The sequence below is a fragment of the Euprymna scolopes genome, chromosome 25 (genome assembly GCF_053919585.1).
Source record: "Euprymna scolopes isolate OS-2025 chromosome 25, ASM5391958v1, whole genome shotgun sequence".
Lineage (NCBI taxonomy): Eukaryota > Metazoa > Mollusca > Cephalopoda > Sepiida > Sepiolidae > Euprymna > Euprymna scolopes.
In genome coordinates this window covers 22,694,791-22,713,727 of record NC_136506.1, presented here as the reverse complement: position 1 = coordinate 22,713,727, position 18,937 = coordinate 22,694,791, and the positions used below count along the sequence as shown (strand labels likewise).

Sequence of the window (18,937 nt, the reverse complement as noted above, 5' to 3'; positions counted from 1 at the left end):
CCCTCCGCTGGCAAAGTCATGCTCAGTCGTCTGGGACCAGGCCGGAGTAATGATGACAGATTTCCTGACAAAGGGTACCACAATTGCAGGAGCCTATTATGCTTCACTTTTGAGGAAATTAAGGGAAGCTATCAAAATCAAGAGGTGGAGCAAGACCAGCAAAGGTACCCTCCTCCTGCAGGACAACGCTCTGGTCCACAACTCGCATGTCACCAGATCAGAAGCATGGGCGTATGGCTATGAAATCCTTCCCCATCCTCCCTACTCTCCTGACCTTGCAGCCTCTGACTTTCACCTCTTTTCAGCCATGAAGTTGTTTTGGAAAGGAAAGCATTTTCCAGATGATGCAGCCTTGATTTCTGAAGTCACGTTGTGGTTGGTGGACCAACCTGGTATGTTCTACAAAAATGGTCTCCAGAGCTGTATCAAACGATGGGAGAAATGCATAACTCTGGGTGGTTCCTATGTAGAGAAAGACTAATAACTGTGCCGAGTATCGTTGCTCTACTACTATGGGAAGTGGGTCAGGGGCATTACTTATTGTACGCCCCTCGTAATTATCAATCTTGATCTAAAAAAAAAAAATAGTTTTAAAATTTTTCATGGCGGATTTATAGAAATACAGTATCATGTTTTGTTTGTTTCATTTTTGTTTTGCAAACGTTTATCCGTATTTTCATATCGTACGTTTCTGTATGCAAAATCTGTGACATCATTTTGTGTGTAAATTTGACGGATGACCAAAGGCACTAAATATGAATAATGGAAGTGGTGTGTGTGTGTTATATATATATATATATATATATATATATATATATATATTGTTTTGTTTCTTAGATTTTGATATTTACATATTATATTTATTTAAAAAAATATACAAATTTATGATTTTAAAACATTTCTGTATTTTCTCTGCTGGGCTAATATTTTTTCTAGTACAATAAATATGTGAATTCAAGCAGCAAACATATTAATAAATTTTACGTTACACTAACATATAAATAACTTCTTTCTTAGAACTACACGCCTGTGGAACTCTCTTCCGTTTACCTGCTTTCCAGCTGACTACAATTTGGCCGTCTTCAAGTCCAATGTAAACAAATTCTTGATGAGCCGTTCCCTTTAAGTAATCCAATTTACCAAATTTCCACTACTAACGATTATTATGATATTGTCCCATTGATTACTGTACACTCATTAACACTTATACTCGAGTGACCTCCGGGCCTTGATAAGTGGTGACTCCTATGTAAAAAAAAAACAAAAAACTTATGGGATCCCATATTTTGAGAGTTAAAAAGCTGTTAAAAACCAAAGGTACTCGTGTCAAATAAATCATATTTTTACAATAATACATTTTGAAATTGGTGTTGATTTTGATATTTTACAGATGGCAATAGTCATTTTTATGTTATAATAGCAGGTTGCCCAGCGTTGCCCGGTCATAAAATATTCTAAAATGTTATATTTTAATTCATGCAGATTTCTTCTCTATGATATAAATCTCATCTGTCTGTTTAAATGTATGTATGTATGTATGTCTTGCAAAAACTTACGACAGAGGCAATGGATTTTCATGAGATCAGTATCATTTTGATGCTCGACCCTTCGGACGACAAATATCAAAAAATTGGTCAAAAACATTAATCCCTTCACCCTCAACTGGGCACTTTTCTACAGGGAGGGGTCGCTTTTTTTGCCAATATTTTCGAAAGTCATTTCCTCTTTTCGATTGTCTAGCCTATGTCACTTCCGGTTTGACAATGGGCGCAGCAGCTAACGCATCAGGTTTTTTTTTTTCCACTTTCTTTTTCTCCTTCGCAGTATGGGTTCGAGCCTGCCTGCCTACTACCATTTTTTTTTTGCTCAATCAACACCCTTACACACACCTCCACTTTCTTTTCCGCCTTCGCGTCACAGGTTCGAGCCTGCTACTGCAACTTTTTTTTTTTTTTTTTTTTGCTCAACACACACTTTCAAACACCCGGGCAATGCCGGGCACCCAGGCTAGTTTATTATAAACAGGGTATTTTTTTAGATTAGGTCCACCTCCACAATTTTCTTTTAAATGACAACTTTTATAGGTTTTCGACTATGCTAATTACGAAAATCGCATTGAAACTTTTGCAGAAATAAGTAGTTATCGAGATTAAAAAGTTGTATTATACATTGTATTCTTTGGCGGCTATCTTTTTTAAGCGCGTGTGCGCACCCACACCATAAACAAATCTAATCATCTATGACTGGCATGCGCGTAAAAAAGATAGCCGCCAAAGAATACAATGCATAATATAACATTTTATATCTCGATAACTACTTATTTCTGAAAAATTACATTGCGATTTTCATATTCAGCATAGTCGAAAACCTATAAAAGTAGTCATTTAAAAGAAAATTGTGGAGGTGGTCCTAATCTGAAAATTTACCATAAACAGAAATAACGTAGGTATTAAATGTAACGTTAAATTCTTTTTAAAAAATGATGGGGTAAAAAAAAAAAACGGAAAGAAATTGAAACCTGCACATGCGACTTTTTTCTAAACGGTTCAATTCCTAAATAAGTAAAAAGAAAAAAAAAATACTCAGGCTGAGATCGAAACCAAAACCTAAAGACAGTGAGTTAAATACTCACCATTAGGTCGGCTTGACCTGATCTTTTAAAAGTGTTTTCAAACCTTGTTATTTTTAACATAAATCTGTCATGTGAATCATTCACGCATGCGCAGTCGTGGAACAGTTAGTAAACAAATAAAAGTCTGATGACACCCACTTACCATATTTTTCAATTTTGATCTCTTAGCAGTCCATTATTTCGGATGAATATCGATTAAAAAGTTTTCCACCTGTCTGAATATCCTAGATACCAAATTTTAAGTCTGCACATCAAAATTCCGCTGGGTATATAGGTTGAGAAGTGTCCTCATGCACACACACAAACATTCTCACTTTTATAGATATATAGATTAAATTATTTTTTATTGCAAAACTGTACTTTAAATTCTATGTTTAAAACTGATCATTTGAACTCATCGAATTCAAATCTTTTAAAAATTAATTCCTTTTTGAGAATGTTTCTTTTCTTTGCAATTCAGTAGATTATATTAAATATTAGAGAAATAACGTTATTTCTTTTTTTTTTTTACAAAACATGGTAATATTGAATTTATTTCCATTTTCTGTTTACGAATTCAAGTTAAATAATAAAAAAAGGAACATGTTGTTTATACATAAGGAAATGAATATTTAAAAAAGATTTTTTTAAACTTGTCAGCTTTATTACATGCTGAAATTTTGCTCAATTCGAATATATTTTGTTCAGATTTCGTAAAATTAAATACAGAAGAGGGGGGGACAAAAATGTCCTCATATATTTATCAAAATTACAGTTTAAATATAAGCTGATACAAAAGTACATAAGCATTTTAATGCATCTAAAACCAAGCTTCTATCTTTACATCATCAACGTTCTGATCCCCATCTGGCATCAATTAAAATGAATGGCTCTCGTCTTGGGGAGGCCTCAAGTTTTGACAGGCTTCTGGGCTTGACCTTTACTCCTGATCTTAAATGGAATACGTACATCAAATCTGTTGCCAAGGCTGCTGGAAAAATGGTCGGATCCTTCTATCGATCCAGTAGAAATCTTACTTCTGATGCAATTCTCTATCTATATAAGAGCCAGATACGTCCAAGGATGGGATACTGTTGCCACATATGGGCAGGAGCTGCTAGAAAAGACTTGTCCTGCCTTGATAGGGTTCAAAATAGACTTTGTGGCCTGGTGGGAGATGTCCTTTTCTCTTCGCTGCAACCTCTATCTCACAGAAGAGATGTTGCGAGTTTGTCTCTGCTTTATCGTAATTTTCATGGAAAGTGTTCAACTGAGCTTCAATCTATGGTCCCCCCTCGCCAAACTTTCACAAGAAACACTAGACTAGCTGAAAACATTATCAATAATTTTCCCCACTCTTTATCTGTGCCTAAACCTAAACATAGATTCCATGATCAAAGCTTCTTTCTTAGAACTGCACGCCTGTGGAATTGTCTTCCGTTTTCCTGCTTTCCAGCTGTCTATAATATGGTTGTCTTCAAGTCCAACGTGAACAAGTTTCTGATGAGCCGTTCCACTTAAGTTAACAAATTTACCGAACTTCCATTACTATCGATTACTATATTGACCTTTTGACTACTCTACACTCTTTAACCCTTATGCTTGAGTGGCCTATCGGCCTTGATAAGTGGTGACGCATATGTAAAAAAAAAAATAAATAAATAAAAAATTTCATGAAAATGTAACCATTTTGCTAGATTTATTAAGCGCGGATATGTTTTTGTCTTTAAAATACTGACTACATAGGAACGTTGCTTTGTTGTTGATGATGATGATGATGATGACAGCCTTCTGTCTCATGAGAATTGGAATCCATGTTTAGTTTCAGAAGAGTTTCCGATAGTTAGTTGTTCTGTACAAGTCCTGGAGATGACGAGTTCTCGGGAGACAGTTGTTCTGTACAGGTTCTGGACTTTATAATTTTGTAGCCAAAGAGCAAAAGATTCTTCCTGTGTTGACACGAATAAAGCATATGCAAGGTTGCTAAAAAAAAGTTTAATTTTTATGTAGCAATTCTGGTTTCTGGTTGGTTGGTAGCAGAACGTGAATTAATTTGATTCGTCAGTTTCTAGCAGCAGTGTTTATAAATAGAATCTCCCAACATACCCCCATTAGTTCTGATGGGGAAGGTCTCCTAGCAGCTTCGGCTGCAGGGAGACAGGGTAGTATTACATGTCAAGGATTCGTCACTTGACACTCAACCCAACAGGTGAGGGGCCGGGAACCGGCCCAGCACCTGTTGGACTGAGGTACACCGTCTGGGTAATACCTGAGAGGTCCACCCTCCCAGGCCTTGCCACCGGGCTTTCCGGTGGGGCAAGTTTATTGCTTGTTGCCTGAGGCGCCCCGACCGGGGAATGCCGACAGGGTTACTCAGGCAATTTTTAAAATTGCAGGAGTGCCCTTTCTTTAGGGGAGCCTGTGGGGTTCCCACTTTCCGGCCTTGTGCCACATTTTGCCGATGTGGGCGGCAATTAAATAACTACCCCCATTAGTAATTGCTGAGATCAAAGTGTAGTATCTGTTCCCAGATGCTGCACTTTGAGACCATTGCCCTTGTGGCAATTGTTTGTTGGTCTATGTAGGGGCAACCCTATATAAACGATTCCGTTCCCCCCCTTCCCTCACATAAAAAACCGACCTTGTGTCATACTTTTATAAACAACAAAAAAAAAAACACTCCCCTTACTGAAATCACTACGAATAATTTCCTTCACCTTCTATCTGTGCCTAAACCTAAACGTGGATTCCATGAACAAAGCTTTTTTCCTAGAACTGCCCGCTTGTAGAACTCTGTTCTACTAGCATGCTTTCCAGCTGACTACAATATGATCGTCTTCAAATCCAACATAAACAAGTTCTTGTTGAACTGTCCCCTTAAATAATCAAATTATACCACATTTCTACTACTAATGATTATTATGCTATTGCCCAATGACTACGATACACTCATTAATCCTTATCCTTGAGTGGCCTCCAGGCCTTGATAAGAGGTGATTCTTTCGTAATAAAAAAACAAAGTTATGATGATAATATTAACTTACATCGTGTTACATATAGGGAGTGTTAAATTTTTGGTGTGCTTTGGAGGTACCTGCCATATTCTGTCTTATCTCCATTCGATTTTAAGAATCATCTTCTCTACCTTTTTTGCACACATGTGACCTATTGTTAAATAACGCTACAAAAATACAGTATTGATTGCTATAGCCACGGCAGACATTTCTTAAGTAGAATGTTAAAATTTCCAACCAATAAGATATCCGTCAATGTTTTTTTTTTTTTTTTTTTTTTGCCGTTTCTGTTCATGACTTGATTGTATTTTTATCTTTACGCTTTTTTGTTCCTGAAGAAAGGGTGGAATTGATTTTATAATTTTCCGCGTAGGAATTTGTGAAATCAACGGCGTTTTGTTATTCTAATGCTATTTGCCATGTAAGGGTTTATGATAAACTGTAAGAAAAATTGCATGTACTCCTGAAGACGCAGCTTTTTATTGTTTTTTTTTTTTTTTTTTTTTTTTTCGTTGTGAGGCAAGAGAGTTCATTACGTACACGTTTCATACTCGGCAAAAATTGCCGAACTGCGGTAAACTGTTTTACTATTATTTATTACAAGTTGTATATAACCGGCGTTGTCCAGGATGCAGTGAAGTCATTTTTAGCTTTTAATTTTTTGTTTTCACATTTAAAAAAAAATTATGCAAATGGTGCTACCAGATCAAACTATCGTATTGGTAATGGCTTTCTGACATTTTCCTTTCTCTTTGCACAACTCAATATTGTTCTGCAAAGGAAAAAAAAAACAATTTTCGGTGCAACTTTACTTTAATGTCATCCGGCCCAATCGTGTAATTTCGGACAAAGTCATTTCAGGGAAAACCATTATTACATGTTTGTCATGTTGTACAGCACAATTGCGTTGACACACCAGTTCTCGTCAAATCAGTCCTAGATATGACCTTTAATGAAATTTAATTTGTATAAATGAGCAGAGAATTTTTGATTTTGATTTCCTCACTCCTGCGGGTTCTGGATATGACCTTAAACTATATCCGATGGTGAGGCCCCAGCTTGCCGGAGTGTGGGGCCACCCTTTAATTGTCATTGCTCCCAGGTCCACTCTGACCCGGACTGGTAGTACCTGTTAGGGTCCCAACTATGGGTTAAATAGAAACCAAAAAAAAAAAAAAATAAAAACAGATATATTCTATTAAAAAAATTGTTCTTCAAAATCACTGGAAATAACCTAAAAAGGATTGATATGCCGTAAAACAAAAACAACCAACCAATCTCGTCAAATCAGTTAAGCAATATTGAGCCTGACCAGTACCAGACGGATGACCATTTGGGAAGGCTAGGCAATGTATGTACCTTCTGGGAAGATTGGGCGTGGGGCCAACACCCTCACCCCCAAAAAAGAACTCCTCGCTACAAAAGCATTTACAAAATTGTGGATGGCCTATGGCCCTCCAGGGGCTCAAGGCTATGGTTTTTATGGGATGGACATGTCATGTTGAAATTCGTATAAATTCAAAAAATTACGAAAAATTGTCCAGTAGAAGACGTGTTAGGGCTAATTGTCGCAAGAAAAAGTGTATAATAATATTGAAAAGAAGCAAAATGACCGACCTGAAAGATAGTGTCATCAGCAGAATTCAGTTATTTCCCCCTTATTGCGATCTTCTAAAGGGTTAATTTACAGTGAAATAGCAACTTCGAAAAATTCTTTTTTACTTATTTTCCTACTGGACCATTTTTTGCAATTCTTGGAGTTGATATTAATTTCAGCATAGCACATAAGTATGTAATAATGTTTTTCTCTGAAATGCATTTTTTGAAGATATGCTATAATAAAGTTGCACTCAATTTTCCTATACTAAAACAAGCAATAAACCAAACACCATGAATGAATATTTAAAGATATATCGAACTTGAAGCATAAGCACCTTCTTCTCGAAATAATTACTGGATCTGGCATTAAATAGCTAGGAAAGGATTGATATGCCGTAAAACAAAGCAACTAAAACAAAACCAAAACTTATAGTGCAGTGGATGAAGTACTTATTAAAATACAGTTGTAAAAGATATATTCTTGGAGATTGACGGTTCGATCCTCAGTCCGGGCGACTCGAAAGTATAATTGCTAATTACTTAGAACGTCTATCCAGTCATGGTTGAAGGAATGAGAGCATTCTACCCTTGTGAATTAAATAAAGAGTTCTATTCGAAATTCCTTGCAGATACCTGAGTCCGACAAGATACATCTAAAGAAGGTCAGAGGTTACATCAATTGAAACATTGTGCAAATAAAACTCAAGATGACAGCAATGGTCTGAAGAATCTAAACAATATGAAGGATCAATCCTCATCTTAATATTCAGAATTTTAAAAATAATAATAAATTAAAATTTGCAGAATTAACTTTACTATTTATGTCCAACTTTTAAAATCCTCACTAGGAAACTTCATGTATTACATTTTTATCTTTACTTCATGGCTGATTTTTTTTTTTTGTTTTTTTGTTTTCTTTTTTACTTAGACGTAAGTTACAAATTATGTATTTTGGAGAAGATTGCATGTGAAGGAGGAGAAGATAACTCTTTGCAGAAATGGAGCATGTGAAAAGGAGAAGATAACTCTGTTTCCTTCGTTTGTTTCAGATGATTCGGATGATTCTATTGTAAAAATGGCACCCGTAGTCTGAAGAATCCAAATAATACGAATAACCAATCCTCATCTCAAAAATTCAGAAACTTGATTCTATTGTTGCCATTGGTTTCTCCGATATATTTATAGTAAGAATCCTTTCTAGAACGTCATCGAGTACTTAATTTCATTTTACTTCTATCTAAGTTCTCAGAAATCAATTTCCTAGAGCTATATGAAACGCATAGGTCTTCGAATGTTCCATTAAAGTTCTTGGAGAAGATGCACCATTCCTTGTAAAAGCCAGTGTGGGTTAGCCATACCAGGATTTTATTTGGGCATTATATGATTTTGAATATTTAGTCAGGGTTTACTTTGTCCTGACAAACTCCTGTACAGAGAGACCTTAAACACTTGAGGATAGTGTCTAGTAGTGTCTTACAAAATGAAAGAGGATAGTGTCTAGTAGTGTCTTACAAAATGAAAGAGTTTCTGTGGAACTGATAGAAATAGACAAGACTGATGGGAAAAAAATTAACATGAAATTTATTTCTAACATGTGTGCTCTCCGCACGGTAACAATATCAAAAACAAAGATGGCCACTCGTCATACGTCACCAGTGTGAAATCTCGTCCATTCTCATCCAAATCACGTTATATACATTCAAAAGGAGGTAAGCCTATTTTGACTTCATCTAAACGTCTAAGAGAGAATACTCTTACTAGACTTAACAGAACGAAGTGGATTTGAACTTGGCATATTCAGATTTTCAGTCTGCGTCGTAAACCGCTTCATTACCGACACCTTCCACATCATCTGTTAAATAAAGGAGTATCAGCTGGCGATTTCTCTCTGGATTACAGCCTTCTATAACTGAGTCCACTTATCTCCCCTTTATTCTAAGTCGCTCTACTCAAACTCAACCACGACCAATTCGGCTTTGTTCCTGTCAGATTAGGTATAGTTCTATTCAGTCATACAAAGCCTACCTTCCCAGGCTTTGCCTTCACTTTGAGAACAGGTTAGTTTATAGCTAATCGCCTGAGGGGCCTCTACTGGAGAAAAGATGATGCGACTGCTCGGGCAGAGTTTGTAGGCCAGAGTGCGCTTCTCCTAGTGGTCCCTTTTCAAAATGTCATTTGATTTTGTGTCTAACCTAAGTAAATAAACAAATTATCCAATGATCCAGATCTGCCCCCCCCCCTCTCTTAATTTCACGCCTACACCTTCTTTTCCTTGACTGGTCGCATCCTATTTGCCTCCTTGCATCTCTCCTCCTCCTTTTCTCCATTACCATTCTGTCCATCCCTCTTAGCTCTGAGGGAAGAAATAATACAAGGGTTTGAAAGTGGGATTGAATAGCCAGTGTTGAAGAGGAAAAGCCCTCTGCTCTACAAAATATGCCTGGGCAGCCATGTCGGGGTCTCGGGCTAAACTAACCCATTCTCATAGAAAGTAAAGCCTGGGATGATGGACAAGTTAGTGATGGAAAAAAAAACAACAGGGAAAAAGCCATTTCAGAAATGGCTTAGGCTTATTTTGACCTCCCTCCCTCCCTCCTTATCTACACTTAGGGGAAAAAATTCCCCTTTACTCCCACCACTTGCATCTCTGATCCTGTTCTGTTTCTTCCTTCTCATCTCTGGTACTCCCCCTACTCTATCCATATACCGCCCCACCCTTTTTATGTCTCGCTTCCTGCTCTATCTCTTGCCTCACTTCTGGTATCATTCTATCTTTTCCACCACTTTTGGTCTCCATCTATCCGCCTCCTCTCCTCGTCTCTGCAAAATTCAAAATAAGCGACTAAAAAAAGCAACAAAAAACAAACTTATTTCTACTTCTGACAGACATAAACATATGAACAAACGAAACTCTTCATACATAAACATTCTTCTTTATTTTTCAGACATAACATTTTTCACTTGATTTAAAATTTCGTTTAATAAAAGAAAATAACAAAATACAAAGAACTGAAAGCTAACATTTTTGTCTTTGAATGAAGCATCGATTCAAGTGACTTTGTTGTCAGAAAACCCCGCCTCCCATCGAACCACTTGGTTCCCTCGTTTAGTATTTATAAGAATAAGATGCGACAAGCGACGAACGATGGAAATAATGCTAAGCCTGAAACGTGACAGACCGACCAATTGACAGTAAAGTTTAGCGATGGAAATTTAAGTGTGACGAACATACGGAAATGCTTTTTTTTATCCGAAAGCAAGACAGCCATAGAAATGCTTTTTCATCCTTAAGCGTGACAGACATATGGAGATACTATTAAATCCTTAGTGTGACAGACTTAAGATGACGTTATTTCCCACTTAAGTGTGACAGGCACACGGAAATATTATTTCACACTTAACGTCTACGCATGTGTCACGTTTATTTCACACTCAAGTGCAACAGACGAACAAAAATATCTTTTCACACTTAAGTGTGACAAACACAACAATATACTATTTAAAACTTGAGCACTGTAGACATAAAATATTTCACTGATATGCAAAAATATTCATAAGGAATAAGTTTGTAAGAATAAGATCCGACGAACGATGGAAATGATGCTAAACCTGAAACGTGACAGACCAACCAATTGACAGTAATATGCGTGTATGCAGTCCAAGTTTAGCGATGGAAATTTAACTGTGACGAACATACGGAAATGCTTTTTTTTTTTTTTTCATCCGTAAGCAAGAGAGACATTCAGAAATGTTTATTTCATCCTATAGCATGACAGACATATGGAGATACTATTTATTAAGTGTGACAGACGTGAGAAAATGTTATTCCCCACTTACAGACACACGGAAATATTATTTCACACTTATGTGTGACGGACATAGGTAGATGCTATTTCACAGTTAGACATGACAAACACACAAAAATGCCATTCATGCCATTTCACACTTAAGTGTGGCAAACATACAAAAATGTCATTTCACACTTAAGCGTGACAAACATACATAAATGCCATTTCACACTTAAGAGTGACAAACATACATACATTCTATTTCACTCTTAAGCGTAATAAACATATGTAAATGCCATTTTACACTTAAGCATGACATAAATGCTATTTCACATTTAAACGTGATAAACATACATAAATGCCATTTTACTTTCAATCGTGACAAACACATGTAAATGCCATTTTACACTTGAGCATGACAAACCTACATAAATGCTATTTCACACTTAAGCATGACAAACATATGTAAATGCTATTTCACACTTAAGTGTGGCAGACATGCGGATATACTACTTAAAACTTGAGCATTGTGGGCATATGGAATGCTATTTCACGTTTTCGTATGACTGATCCGCGTGATTGTTATCTAAAACTCTCCAGAAATTGGTGCTCTGGAGTGAGACAAAAGTAAAAATTGCTTCGCATGGATGGATTTCTCCTTTACTGGCCGAGGACAGAACAGCTACTGCACTTTGATCCACACAAGTCGGACAGACAAAGCCTATCAAAGAAATGTAAGGACACGTGTAAATACGAGAACAAATAATAAACAAAAAGAAACTATTTTCATTTTGAATGAAACGCCATTATCTACTCTTCCTGCTTTTTTTTTTTTTTTTTCTTATCTGAAATCGGTTTTGAAAAATGTTAATACGATAAATCAAATTACTTTATATTATTATTATTGTTATTATTATTATTATTATGTTGTTGTTGGGAGTGGAGGAGGAGGGGGAGGAGGGTGCAAATGATTAGGCCGAGATTTGACATTGATTATGATGTTGTCTGAAAGTTGAGCCAGCCAACAACTCAACGCCCTCTGCCCCGCCAGAACATCTCGCTGTACATCTGCGAAGCTTAGAAATTATATTAGATTTTCTATTTTTCAATACTTTTATTCCTCCATTTTTCAATTCTTCATTTTCTTCTATATGTAATTAAGAATTCATCTATTATCATACCGTACGTTAATCAACGCTTAAGCATGTTTCTTCAAAGCTGGTGAAGCTGTCCCATCTGAGGGTTCTTGATAAAGTGCAGGAACGTATCTGTAATTTGATTGACCCATCATCCCCTTTCTTCTGTGCAACCCTCTCTCTCACATGGATGCTGCCAGTCTCAATCTTTCCTGATGGCATGCGTTCTTCAGAATTGTCTGATCTATCCCCTGCTTCCTTTGTTTCACTGTTTTCATACCTCATTCTAATACAGCTTCTTATTCCAGTATCTTCTGTCCAAGAACTGCAAGCTTGTATAACTCTCTTCCTTCAGACTGTTTTCCGCCTACCTAGTTAGGTACAATATTAGAAGTCCATGTCAGGTAGCAACAACTGGTGAGATGATAAGTATTCAGCTAAGTATTTTCAATTCCAACTCACAGCTTCAACTAACCCAAACCAGTTTCGGTCTCCTTAAAATATGCATAAACCATAGTCACATGTTTAAACCATATCAACAACACAACCACTCTGTAATATTTTTTAATGTTCCTGTAAAGATTTAAAGAAAGAGGACCTTTTTTTTCTCAACATGTTAATATGTTTTACACTTGTGTGTCAATGTACACCACAAACACACATGTAAATTAGATGGTAAGATAATACATTCCTTTTAGAAATGAGTTATACCAGTCTCAACATTTATGTGGTCAGCTCATTTCTTTGGTTGTCCTCTTGATCTTTGTTGATTAAAAGCCCGTTGAAATGAGTTTGGCAGCTGGGAAACATGTCCGAAGCAATCTTTTGCGGATGTTGTTCTCATCTTTATAGTTGTTGTTTCATGACATTTCATCTCATCTTCTGGCCTTCTTCAGGTGATTAAGCACAATGGAATGCTGAGTCTTTTAACTGTATCCATAGTGATGACTGCCGTCCGTAGTTGTTATTTCACCACGTTTTTTTCTTTTTCTTTTTTTTTTTTTTTTTTACCAACTAATCCTCTGGCCTGTTTGGGTAGGTACAATTGAAACTGCTATCTTCAGACAATGCTCACTTGGAATCGTAGAGATTCAATGTCTTTACCCAGTCGATCATTGCAAAACAACTATGGAAGGCAGTAATTACTCGGGACATACATATATATATATATATCTTAAATGGAACACGTACATCAAATCTGTTGCCAAGGCCGCTGGAAAAATGGTGGGATCTTTCTATCGATCCAGTAGATATCTCACTGCTGATGCAATTCTCTATCTATATAAGAGCCAGGTACGTCCAAGGATGGAATACTGTTGCCACATCTGGGCAGGAGCTGCTAGAAAGGACTTGTCCTGCCTTGATAGAGTTCAAAATAGACTTCGTAGCCTCGTAGGAGATGTCCTTTTCTCTTCGCTGCAACCTCTATCTCACAGAAGAGATGTTGCGAGTTTGTCTCTGATGTATCGTTATTTTTATGGAAAGTGTTCGACTGAGCTTCAATCTATGGTCCCCCCTTGCAAAACTTTCACAAGAAACACTCCTCTAGCTGTAAACACTATCAATAATTCCCCCCACTCTTTATCTGTGCCTAAACCTAAACGTAGATTCCATGAACAAAGCTTTTTTATTAGAACTGCACGCCTGTGGAATTGTCTTCCGTTTTTCTGCTTTCCGGCTGACTACAATATGGTTGTCTTCAAGTCTAACGTAAATAAGTTATTGATGAGCCGTTCCATATAAGTTATCAAATTTAACAAATTTTCATTACTAATGATTATTATATTGTCCAATTTCTACTGTACACTCTTTAACCCTTATCCTTGAATGGCCTCTTGGCCTTGATAATGAGTTGATACCTATGAAAAAAAAAAAAAAAGAAAAAGTCCAATGTGAACAAGTTCTAATTGAATCATCCCCCTAAGTAATCCAAGTTACAAAATTCCCACTGTTTACTATGCTAAAATCACAATGACTAATGCATACCTATTAACCCTTATTCTCGAGTGGCCTCTGGGCCTTGATAAGTGGTGACACCCTTGTAAAAAAAAAAATATATATATATATATATATATCCCAAGTAATTATAATGCTCCTCATCTTGAGTTGAGCATATTGAGAAGTGATACACGAATTACCATTAGCGTATAAAGCGATGCTCTTTGTGTGAACAAATCGAGCTTAGGTATTTCAGACAATTCAAAACATTGTTAAACTCATGACTCGCACAGCAGCCGCCGATAGTGTAATGGTTAGGAGCCTTGACTGTCATACAAGCGGTCGGGTTTCAATCCTAGCTTGAGGTAGTTGCCTGTCTAGCCGCACTGGTGAGCTGTGAAACAGCGAAACAGTACTGTATGTGGATGACTATATATATATATATATATATATATATATATATAAAACTCTGTGGATCGTGTGACCGCCCTTGCTTGCATCTTATCTATCAAAAACATTGTTGTCATGGAAACCAGCTTATATTTAATAAAATCCATAACCCTTTCCACAATCCAAGCATATGGAGTACAAATGAACTTCACGATTTGCTGAACTTGAAGACATAGTTTCAACCATGAAACTGTTTTGCTTTCACTTTCGATTCGAGCTGATGGTACTCAAATCATATTTTTTTATTTTTGAAATAATGATTATATATTGGGTACAATATAATATGAAATAGATTATTATAATAAATACTAAATCTACATAAATTAAAATATCATACCTAAGGGTATTTTATGATTGGGCAATGGTAGGCGTCCCTGCCAGTATACATATAATTAGGGTGTCCAAAAATAACTGAAGGGTTGAAAATCTTTGTCATTTTTCCATTAATGATTATTTTTTTCTCTATTTCACATATTTTACAGATTAATTATCAATAAATATAAGATTGAACAACGTACGCAAGTTGTGGAATTGTTTTACCAAAATCAGGGATCAATTGTTTTGACTCGAAGAGCTTATCAACGTCATTTCCATGGAAGAGATAGCTTAAGTCATATCTTAAAGAAATAGTCTGTTAACAAACCCTAAACCCTATAAGAATTGAAGGAAAACATCAGGAACGAAATAAGGGAGTTAAATCACAATCCAGAGATTCTGCAATCTGTCATGAATAATGTTTTGGAAAGCCACAAATATGGAAAGCTGAAAATGGGCAACATTTAAAAATATTATTTTTCATAAAGATTGTTTGAATTTTGGATTTTTTTTTCTTTAATTTCCCAATGTTTTAGTCAGATTGTGTTAAAATTACAGAAAGATATCATCCATAATATAAATCTCACCTGTTTGTTTAAATGTATGTATGTTTATATGTCTGCCTAAAACTTTCTACAAAGGCGCCGAGTTTTCACGAGATGGGTATCGTTTTTAAGCTCGACCCTTCAGACGACAAATATTGAAAAATTAGCTAAAGACATTAATTCATTCACCCTAAAGTGAGCACTTTTCGACAGGAAGGGGTCGTTTTTTTGCCGACATTTTCAAAAGTCATCCTCTCTTTTCGATCGACTAGCCTTAATTTAAACCTTTGTCACTTCTGGTTTGACGATAACACAACAGCAAAGACGTCACGTTTTTTTTTGTTTTTTTTTTTTCATGTTCTTCTTTTCCTCCTTAGCGGTACAGGTTCGAGCCTGCCTGCCTGCCTATTTTTTTTTTTTTTTTTTTTTTTGCACAACACACACCTCCAAATACCCGGGCAAACTCCAGGCACCCAGGCTAGTCAAAAATAAAGAATCCATTTAAGTTCAAAACCCTTCAGTCACTTTTTGGACACCCTGTATAGTTTTTACTGCAGAAATATTTATATTGTTTTATTCCTGTTTCTTATCTTGTTTTTTTAGACATTCAACTGCAGATGTTGCTATTCCTATTTTTGCTAATGTCAGATGCCGGAATTACTGAAAATATTTAAAAAAAAAAAAAAAAAAAAAAAAAAAAAAAATCCAACTGTTGACATCAGCTTCATCAGCTTCATAAACGTTCAACATGTAACATAGCGCATATGGCAAAATCAGCTGCTGTAGGATAGCTGACTAGCGAAAATATTAGCATCAGCAGCCGTCCTAGCACATATGCAAATTAAGCAAGTGTGCACATGCTGACGTTATGGAAAGAAAAAGGAGAGAAAAAGAAAACGAAAAGGGCATGGTCAAGAAGAGAAGCAAAGTGTGTGCCAGGAAAGATGGACATTTGGAATTGAAGGCGAGAAAGCACTGGCTATGGTCGGCGTCAGGTGGCGGGGAGAGAGACTTCTGAAAAGCACATGTAATATGACAGTGTCGTAAAATACATGTGTGCGAAAAGACTTTTTAAAGATAATGAAATGCGCTATTGTTAGAAGAACCACAAATAAATGTTTCACATTTGTACTTTAAAAAGAAATGCTGAATTGGGTTTTTATTCCTTTACTTTGTTTTTATTTGTCTGGTATTCACTGCAAAGGAACAATGTGTGGGTCTGAGATATGTAATCACACAGTTAAAGTGTAATGGCATGTTACAAACAGGCGACGGTGAATGTTGATCAGTTCGATTTTTTTCTGCATGGAGAAATTAAATGGCGCATCTCTGTTTCTGAAGCATGCCCATGACAGGGGTTGCATTCTTAGAGTCTTACACTGTTAATACCTGTAACAGAGCGATGAAACTTTTAGGTCATAAGTGCATAAGTTCAGTCATCATAAAAATGCAATTCGCAATCCTCTCTAATCCATTCGGCTGAATAAAAAATAGGAGGCATTACTGGTGGAACGCCCCTCGTATCATTATTTATCATACCAAAACCAAAACATGCGGTTAATTCACACTCATATGTTGATGCTCTCACTGAATCTCTCTTTGTGACCTTGGTGAAAGGTGGTGATGAGGAGATTATTTGAAATGAGCAAATACAAAAAATAAGAACATAATGATAATTAGTCTCTGAAACGATTGTACACCGGATCACTATTGATCGAATTCTAGGGATGCTATCAATAAATAAATAATGTAAAATAATCTATTTGTGAACTTCTATTTAATCTCTCTCTCTCATTATATATATATATATATATATATATATATGAGAGAGAGAGATACAAGGTGTTTCAAAAATGTACTCACAGTTCGAATTATGATCGAACCATTATTTATGACTATAAAGTAAAATAGAATTGCTTCAAATGCAGAAGACAAATGTAATTGAAGAATCAAATTGATGACTATTATTGTCTAAACAATGTTAATAACTCCCATCAAAAAATTCACAATGCAGACATCACAAAACAGATCATTAGAAGTACATTTTTTGTGACACCTTATATATATATATACTAGGAGTTTAGCCCGGCTTTGCTCGGGCCCTATGTACTGTTCATAACTTGCTCTCCGTGTGAATAGACTTTATGTAAGATTTCAAATGTTTAAACCAAAATTTGTCTGAGCAATTTCATAGAGACCGCAAAGGTCAATTTTTTTAAATTTTGACCCCAGTTTTCACCTCTTAACATTTATTATTCTGGTCTCAAATCAAAATACAAAGTTTTATCCATGTCCAAGTTACCTACATCTAAAATTTCAAGTCTTTAGACTCAAACTTGGCGGAGGAATTTGGTAGAATCTGCAAAGGTCAACTCTTTCAACTTTGACCTTTTGGCAGGGAAATTTTTGCATAAAACTGATTAAAATGCTTGCCGCATGTCTGAATAGCCGTTATGTATAAATTTCAAATGTTTAGACCCAAAATTAGCTGAGTAGTTTGCTAGACATCGCAAAGGTCAAATCTTTTGAACTTTGACCCCTTGGCAGCTCAAATTTTCGACCCAAATCGATTAAAACCTTTACTGCATACCCTTTATGTAAAATTTCATATGTTTAGACCAGAAATTAGCTGAGTAATTTGGTAAAGACTGCAGCGGTCAATTTTTTTTTTTTTTTTAACTTTGACCCCAGTTTTGACCCCTTAACATTTATTTTTTGAGGCTCAAATCAAATTAAAATGTTGGATTTATGGCCATGTAACCTACATTTAAAATTTCAAGTGTTTAGACCCAAAATTAGTAGAGGAGTTTGGTAGAGTTTTCAAAGTTCAAATCGTTAAACTTTGACTCCTTGACAGCCAAATTTCTGTCTGAAACCTGATTAAAAAGATTTTCCCAAATCTCAATACTCCTTATGTCAAATCTCGAGTCTTTAGATAGAAAATTGACAGTTATTTGGTGGTAGGGAAATGTACATAGACATTTTCACTTTTATATATATATATATATATATATATATATATATATATATAGGCAAATGTACCCGGCGTTGCTCGGTATTAAGTGTAACATTAATTCTTTAAAAAAAATGGAAAAAAACTGGAACGTGTATGCGAGTAATTATGTTTGTTCTGATCAGTAAACTTATTGGAACCCTTTGATATGAGTAATTTGTATATTTATTGATTTATTTGTTATCCTCGTCTTCATAATTGTTTCATCACATTTCGGCCAACTATTTCTCTGGCCTTCTTCAGGTGGTTAACCACGACGGGATAGGAATGCTGAGTCTCTTAACTGTATCCTCAGTAATTACTACCTTCCATAGTTGTTGTTGTCTCACCACGTTTTGGCTAACTAATCCTCCAGCCTGCTTTGGGAAGGCTTGAAACTGCTATATTCAGACAATGCTCGCCCGGAACCGGTGAAACAACAACTATAAAGATGAGGATAACAGTCCGCAAATAAAAAATCTACAAATTACTCATCTCAAAGGATTCCAATAAGAAAATGACACATAGTACGATTTGGTATGAACCCAA

General features: G+C 36.0%; 1 protein-coding gene across 2 annotated transcripts in view; it reads left to right on the top strand.

The window, feature by feature from the left end:
* Window positions 1-18,937, top strand: part of LOC145247284 (all trans-polyprenyl-diphosphate synthase PDSS2-like) — a 654,453-nt gene that overhangs the window by 185,101 nt on the left and 450,415 nt on the right. The window lies entirely within an intron of this gene.